The sequence below is a fragment of the Neophocaena asiaeorientalis genome, unplaced genomic scaffold (assembly GCF_003031525.2).
Source record: "Neophocaena asiaeorientalis asiaeorientalis breed wild unplaced genomic scaffold, Neophocaena_asiaeorientalis_V1.1 scaffold40, whole genome shotgun sequence".
Lineage (NCBI taxonomy): Eukaryota > Metazoa > Chordata > Mammalia > Artiodactyla > Phocoenidae > Neophocaena > Neophocaena asiaeorientalis.
This window is the reverse complement of record NW_020185335.1, coordinates 13,190,505-13,198,844: the sequence shown is the minus strand read 5'-3', so window position 1 is coordinate 13,198,844 and position 8,340 is coordinate 13,190,505.

Genomic DNA, 8,340 nt, shown 5'->3' with positions numbered 1-8,340 from the left:
AGAGTGGAGGATCCCCATGCAGGCTAATCGCTTCTCGTTTTTTCTAAAAAGCGAGAGAGGTCGATGCTGGCCTTGGGAGACAGTTTCCAGAAGGTTCGGAGAGCAAGATGGCAGGTCACCACAGACACGCTTTGTCTGATGTTCCAGGCCAGAGGCAAGCCCCCCCGGAGCCTGGCTCCCCTTCCCCCAACCCCCAGAGTAGCCCCTCGCCAGCCCCACTCCCTCGCCCACTGTTTGTCCCAAGCTGGTGAGTCTGGAGGCAGCCCTGGGGTCAGCGCCAAGGCGGGGCGCTACCTCGCAGAGCTCACGCAAGGGCCCTCGGCTGAGGGTGGAGTAAACAGACTCTCCTTAAAGGTCACTTCTTCAGGCTCTGGCTCCGGTGACCGGAGGAAGCTGCAATCATTTTTCAGGGCTGTAAATGCCAAAAGAAAAACGCACTGAGTCACAGCTTTCCTCCGTGCCCCTGGTCAGCGAGCGCCTCTCACAAGGCATTTCCTTGCCAAATAAAGATTTTTTTTCCCCCCCGCGCCTGAACCCGGAATAGACCTCGAGTAACCTTTGCTCAAGGGTCTTGGGATGCAAGCTTTTAAATTGAGTTTGCAAGCCACGGAGGTTCCCAGCCAGCAGATTTTACATGAAAAGATTTGGGCCCAGGGTGGCATCTTTACATTAAAAAGGGTCACAGTGTGCACTTTTGTTTAGTTAGTTTGTTTTTTTTTTCAGTGTTGTTCGGTTTGCTTTGAAACAAAATGAAAGATTAAATTTTGATGGCCCAACCTTCCTCAGTTTAGAAGCAGCCCACAGCTGAACCTGTTACTTGTATGTCCTGAGGACAGACAGGTGCTCAAGCAAAGCAGAAAGGGTCAGAGAGATGAAATTTAAGGATTAATTTCGGTGAAGGTGAGAAGCATCCTCTCCAACTAAATGTGTCTTCCCCGCTGTCCAATTCACAGACACCCATCTCATGATGAACATGCCCCCTTCAAAAAAAATGCGTAATTACTCCTGGTAAAGTACAACTACTTAATTCGTTGGACTAATTCGTACTAAAGTGTGACTGACTGATGCTAGGCCCGACCCACCAAGAATGACGTTTTGAAGAATAACGTGAGGCCTAGGTAGCTGGGAAAGAGGTGTCAGGTAATGAGAAAGGCTAGGTCAGAGAGTGGACAAATGAGGTCATTGTATAGCGTGCCTGTGTTTTGCTTAAGGGAATTTCTGCAGGTAGAAAATCTAATCTCTAAAAACAGCTCCCAGTGGAAAAAAAAATAAGAGTGCGTGCTTTGGATTAATTTGGGGTCTACATCAATTAAGTTATCCTTTAGACTTTTTTTCCCCCTCATGTGTGAGCCGGAAGGTGATGGGCCTGAGTCACGGGACATCTTTGAGGCTGGGCCGGCCTCCTGCCTCTCCGTGGCCCCAGCAGCCAGCAGGGCTTTGTGTGGAAAGACACCCAAACAAAATGGGTGTCTGACGGTGGCTCTAGTTTCCCTGGGCACTTGAAGACAGTGTCTGTAGGAGAAGAAGTCTTTTTAAAAATCTATAGTTTGAGATAGCACTTTCTAAGTTAGATTTCTAACCAGGCTGAAGTTTCCTCTGTGAGCCTTTTAAGCGGTGCGGTTTCCACGTGTTTGAGAAACAACACGACTCAGCGACTCATAGCTGTGTGACCCTCAGCAAGTCCCTTCATCTTTGTGTCTCAGTGACCTTGACCGGAACAAAGAGGGAGGCTGTGATCCGTGCTTCCAGCATTGTTGGAGGCTCGAGACGCTGTTCGCTGAAGGGTTTAGCGCAGTTCCTGGTGTGACACGGCTGTTCCCCATGTACTGTCTTTTAAGGGTTAACAGCAGAGCTGGGAATGCAGTAGACCATCTCGAGCAGTGGTGAGCTCCCCATCTATGGGAGTATTCAAACACCAGAGCCAGGATGATCTCTTTTGAGAGAAACAGTTGAGCGGATTCAAGTATTCAATGGCTGGGTGGAGGGATATATGTGGGGTGGGCGGTCTGTGGGAACCCGTTGGCCGTTAAAGACCTTTGCGATATGAAGTTCTAGGACTCAATAGATGCCCCAGTTCACAGGTGCATAAATGACAGAGAAAAACATGCAAACAAGCGACCGTGAGATGCTACTTTGTACCTACGGTATTGGCGGAGGGAAAGGATGGGGTGGTGTCCAGTGGGAGACAGGAATGGGAACCGGGGACCAGGAGTAGGTGGTTTGTGGAAGGAAAATTGGTAATTCCTTGTTTGTGGATGGCTTGCTATGAACACATCTATGTTTTAAATGTGAAAGCCTTATATTGGTTACCCCACCTCTAGGAATCGACCCAAGGAAATACTTAGCGCAACAGATGTTCGTTGTAGCGTTGTTTATAATACGGAGCAGCAAAACTTGGAAAAACTCTGAGTGCCGCCACTGGGGTTTGTGGGCCACTGTACAGCTATGTATAGGTGATGTGGATCTTTATTTACCGACGTGAAAATATATCCATGCCGTATCGTTGAGCTAAAAAGAAAAGCGGGTCAGCTGCAGGAGATGGGAGATGACCCCATTTCTGTAAAATAGGACCCGTTGATCTCTATGGGTATCGTTTGCATAGATAAACATTTAATGAAATCTTACCAGAATATTATTTCTGAGTGATGAGGTTTTAGGCGATCATCACTTTTTTCTCTATATTTTGATGATGTTTTGGCAATTTTTAATAAGAATCATTTATTAGAGTTTTCAAAGAGTATCTATGTACCTAATTTTGAAAATAAAAGTGAAATAACTCTCCGAGCCCTGCAGAAACTCTCTAAACTGTCTCATCTGGCCTGATCCATCTAATAAGACGACATTCCAGGACAGGGAGCTTGCAGTGACGGAAGACAGTTGACGGATGACAGAGCCCTCCAGCCTATCTGAGCTGATGGGCTGATAACCCCTCGCACGGCCTGGCTCGCTTCAGACCACAGGGCTGGCCGCAGACCCCGAGGTCCCCAGCCTCCCTCAGAAGTAAACAGGAAGCAGAGGCAGGGCTGAGAGTTGGCGGCGGAGGACCTGCCTTCCCGGCCGAGAGCAGAGAAGACCTGGGCCCCTGGCTCGGCACAGCCTGAAATTCCCAGGAAACAGGCAGCAGGCGTGGACACGGGGGCTATGGGGGTGTGAGTCGTGGATCGGGCTCCTGGCATCACTCGAGGGGAGGGACCGAGGGGGACACCAGTGGACCGTCGAACAGAGGGACAGGGCAGAGAACACAGAGACCAGTCAAGGGAGAAACAGGATGACAGAGCCACTTTATTGGGGCCATTTCAGGAAATAAGGACAGGAATGGGGCCATCAAAAGAGAGAACACTGAAAACTGCTGAGTTCCCTCCTCAGCCTGGGGGTGCTGGTCGCGGTCACCCACTGCCACCCCGGACGACTGATGACACCTTCCGGGGTTCTCCTGGCTGAGCTCAGGCTGGACACTGGGAAAATAGAATCCCGTTTGTTCTACTTACCACGTGGGGTTTTAAGGGTGATTGAAGGACCACATGGATGTAAAATCACTAAAAGATGTAAAATGCTGCACCGATACACGGAACCACGTTTCTATTCTGGAATTCGTTTGAGTGAATTAAACCAAATCGTAGGTTACTTTGAGCTTAAAAAAAAAAAAAAAAAACTCACAGAAATTATCTGTCCAAAAAATGCTCTAAGAGACTTCACAGAAAGTATCCTGTTTGTAAGGTTCATTTCGTCTTCCATTCATTCATTCATTCCTCAATTATGTATTGAGCTCTTCCTGTGTTCCAGACTGTTCCATCCCAGACGACAGTGCAGTGAACAAAAGACAGAAAGCCCTGACTCCACACTGTTCATTTTCTGCAGGAAACAACGGACATTTGTGGGAAGTTTGTAAAAGACGTGGCCCCGCAAAGCCACGGCAGCCAAGGGTTACATGGCTGATCGATACTGGAGGAGTGGCTGGTACAGTATGGTCCCCATTCCAGGACACAGGGCAGGATGGTTGCTTGTGAAAACACGAGCTAAAACCCAGGGCTTGGAATTGACTCTACAGTGTCAGGTTTCTGCAGCCTAACTTCCCAGCTTGTGTGTTTCCAAGATGAGCAGTTCTCGGAGCTGTTTTGTGACAAAAGACACAAAAATATCTACATGCTACAAAAATACCTTAAAATAGGATTTATCAGAAAGCAAGTTTTGTAGGGCTTTCCTTTGTGTATTATCGTTATTGTCTTTGCCACGCTGTTGCTTGTGCAGTATTTTGTGAAGACTTTAAATTGAGAGTTTGAGAATAGCCATCCTCCCCATAATGACAATAATAAAAGCCAACTGACTATGAGTCAGGGACAGCTCTCAGTGCTTGGCATTTGTTAACTCACGTGATCTTCACAACACTTATTACCCGCATTTTACAGATGAGGAAACCAACGAGGCACACAGAGAGGTTAAGTAACTTGCCCCAGGTCACACAGTGGGCAAGGGGCGGAGGTGGGATTTGAATCCAGGCCTGTGGGCTCCATCATCTGTGTAATCCCTTTACTGCACAGCCTCCAACGGTGGGCAAGGGTGAAGACGAAACGGGAGTCAGCGGTACTGGAGCCGGCTTGGTGTCTGGCTCTGCTGTGTTATCTGCATTCTCATCTCTAATTAGCCCGCGCTCTGGGGGGCGAAGTCCCAGCTCCATCCCCATTTTACTAGTGAAGGGGACACCAAGCGACCCACCCACCGGAGATCACAGACCCAGTGAGTAGAGGGCGCATGACACAGACCTGGTGTGACACAGTGGCTGTGTCTTTCCGTAGAAACAAAACATAGAACATAGAAAACGTAGAAAACATATAAAAACAGAATAGCATCACTGCGTCAAATCATGGTTTAATGTGGATTGCATGAGTCCTTGGAGAGGATAAACTTTTGGGGAGGAAAAAAAAAAAACCTGCCTTAAAAAAAACCCCAAACCCAACTTAGCTTTTCTCTCGGGAAGAGCCACCAGCATCAGAGAGCTTACGCTGCAAGCCTGTGGCATGCTGGAAGTTAGCAAACACAGAGAGGCGCCGGCTTGGGAGCCTCTCCGGGGAGAGGATTAATCAGGGAGTGTTTACTGCACACCCTGGGGGCTGCACTGAGACTGTGCCCGGGCCCAAGAGACAGGGGTGAATAGTGCTGGCATGTGGGACACCCTGGGGGCTGCACTGAGACTGTGCCCGGGCCCAAGAGACAGGGGTGAATAGTGCTGGCATGTGGGGCCTCACCGTCCGTCCTGAGGGCCGCCGGGAGGCTCCTGCCGCAGAAATCCCCCACCTCGTCCTCCTCGGTCTCTTCCCGGATGTCAGGCTCAAAACGCAGCAAGTGAAACTGGTTTCTTTGGGGCCGGACCGCTTTCCCCGTCCCTGCGCCGGGCAGCCGCCTCTGGATCGCATTAAGCTGCGTAAATAACAAGGCTGTTGTCAGATTCCCCCTGGTGAGGAGAGGGCACTGGGGGAGCCCCGGGGCGTGACCTTCGTGTTTCACAGCAGGAGTCAAAACGCCTCCCGGACGTGGAGGGTCTGTGTTGTGCTTGCACTGGGCCCTGACAGGCAGATGTGTTTCCCCGCGCGCGGCAGCCGGGGGCAACGCGGGGATTTGCTGGCTCCGTCTGTCTGTCTGGTGGGACCGCGAACCTCCCGGGTTTGGGCGGCCCCCGGGGACGGGAATGCGTGGCCGCTGTCTGTGGCAGTGACAGGGGCTTTCGTGGTGGAGACTCTTGCGCGGCGGGGGGAGGTGCTCAGGAAGCAGGGGTGTCACGGCCCCCCCCCATCCCAAAGATGCAGGGAGGCTGGCGTTCCCTCTTCCCCGACCCATCCTGCTTGGGGCAGCCGCCTGCAGGTACATGAAATGTAGAATAAGGCAGGGTCCAGGGCTCTGTTTCCAGCTTCCGCTCCTAACCCAGGTCCTCACCCTGCTTCCCCGGGCACGAGGGCCAAGCTCAGAGGCTCAATTTGAAGTGGTTGCTTTCGGTGTCCTCGTTGGTTGCTTCTCCAGTTTTTAAGAGACTCTACAATCTGTGTTAGTGGTGTTTAAAAGAAAAAGAAAAAAAGAAAGGAAAAGGCGTGGGGAGTGAGACATAGAAGGAAGGGCGGGAGAAGGACAATGAGATAGAGGCAGATTTACTGCTCACCTACTAGGTACTCAGCACCTGCTCACAACCCTCCTGGTGACAGTGTTATAGGCCCATTTCACGGATGAGCAAACTGAGGTTCCGGGAGATTAGTAACTTACCCAGATCACACCCACACGTAGGGTGGGATCCAGCCAGGATTCAACCTGGAAGTTCTAGTGAGTGGAGGCCCCAGAAAGAAAACAACAGTCACCTCACATTTCATGACGGAATTCCGATGAGTTCCTTCCTTCTCCAGCCGGGTCGTTCCTCTATATCGTGTCAGTATTGCTTTGTTCCCCTCTTTATATTTGCAAGGCACAGCAAGGCCTGTTTTAGCAAGAAAATGATCTCAGGGCCCCTCCTCCATGGAAAGCCTTTCTTACCCTTATAATTATTCACTAGTAACTAAATACCATCCCAAGGAACAGGGCAAAGTGGTAGAAAGAACCTTGAGGGATGAGACCCCGTCTTTCCTTCCTGCCCAAGGCGGCAGAGTCTCTCCAGCACCCGTTTATCTCCACCCACGATTAAACGAGGAGCTTCTCCCGCAGTAAGGGGTCTCTCTGGGGCTTTGCCTGTGTGACCTCATTCCATCCTGAAAACAACGGTAGGCCCATTTTCCAGGTGGGGAAACTGAGGGCTGGTACACCAGTCAGGTGCTTCAGGGGCCAGGGGCCTGGGCCTGGGAGGCTGACTCAGAGTCACGGATGGATTCTTACTTGATGGGGTTCCCAAAGAGTTTATGGCATCGAAGTTTGGAGCCCCAGCCAGGGCTGCTTTGACCGCTGGCTCTCCACCGCATCGGCCTGTCTAGTTGTCTTAGGTCTCCTCATTCTCCAAGAACCTCATGTACATCTGCTTCTTGTCTGCTTCTCCCTGCAGATTACGAGGCCTCTGTCCTTGGTGTCCCTCATCGCGTCCTCGGAGCCTGGGCTGGTGACCCCGCATAGTAGGTGCTCAATAAAAACGGACTGGATGGTGCAAGGAGATGAAGGGGGCAGCAGTGCAAAGTTCAAAGGCTCGGCTCGCACCTGATCCTCCCAGGGAGGGCTCCCCGAGCCCCAGGAATGGAAACCCCCCCTTATATGGGGGGGGACTGCCGTCCGCCTCCCTGTGATCTGCAGAACCGCAACCATGACGGGGGCTTCAAAGCACGTCTGCCAATAGATCAAGCCTCCTCTCAGCCACGACAGCCCCCCATTGCTCACCTCCCCAAATAAACCTGCGTAATGAAGACAGATGGCCCTGGTCAGCGCCAGCCGCGCTGGGAGCAGAGCACAGCCTGCAGATGGGGCCGGGGAGGCCTGAGGCCCCACACCCCACCCCAGAGCCGTGTCTGGGGTGTCACCAGGATGGACACTAGCCTGCACCCCCTCCATCGCCTCCGGGGGCAACGTTTCTATTTGATAAGCCCGGTGAGTCAGGAGATGGGCCCCTTCCAAGGCATCCAGGGACTCGGGAGCCGCCTGGGACAAGAGCCCCTCGGCTTCCGCACACCTTGTGCCCGCGGGAGTGGAGGGCGGCTGGCGGGACCCAGGGCCTCCTGTTGGTGAGGCTTTCTGGATGCGGCCTCCTGGAGCTGTCTCTGGGCAGCAAAGGTGCGGCCGGTGTGCAGCGCCTCAGGAGGGCGCAGGCCGCTGGCCGCAGGGGAGACAATGGTAACAAGGGTCCCAAGGGGCGAGCCACGAGCCCTGGGAGGCAGGCGTCCACACACCCTGCTCACCAGCAGCTGTTATCACCCCAGCTCACAGGCAGGGAAACTGAGGTCTGGGGGGGTGCCTGCGGAATCCAGCACAGGCACGCAGGGCCCGGTAGGAGGGGACCCACGCGGGTGTCTAGGCGATTCTCCCAGCCTCCCGGGGCGCAGAGGAAACGCAGTGAGCAAATGCAGTGAGCAGAGGCCTGCGGGCTTGCGTGCGTGCCTGCGTGCGTGCTTGGAGACAGGCGGGCAGGCGACGCCTGTGTGGTCCGAGGGGGCTTCGTGTGTGTGGTCCGCCACCAGCCCGACGCTGATCATCTGTCCAAAGGCTGCTAACTGCCTGCCCGGTGACCAGTCTGTTTACTTTAGTCCTGTCTGCACCAACTGAACTCAGAGAGCTGTCTCTCTCCAGCTGGACCTCCTCAGGGGGAGAGGGAGCAAGGGAGGGGAAGAGGAAAGGAGAGAGAGATGGGGAGGGAGGGGGAGGGGAGATGGGGGAGGGAGGGAGGGA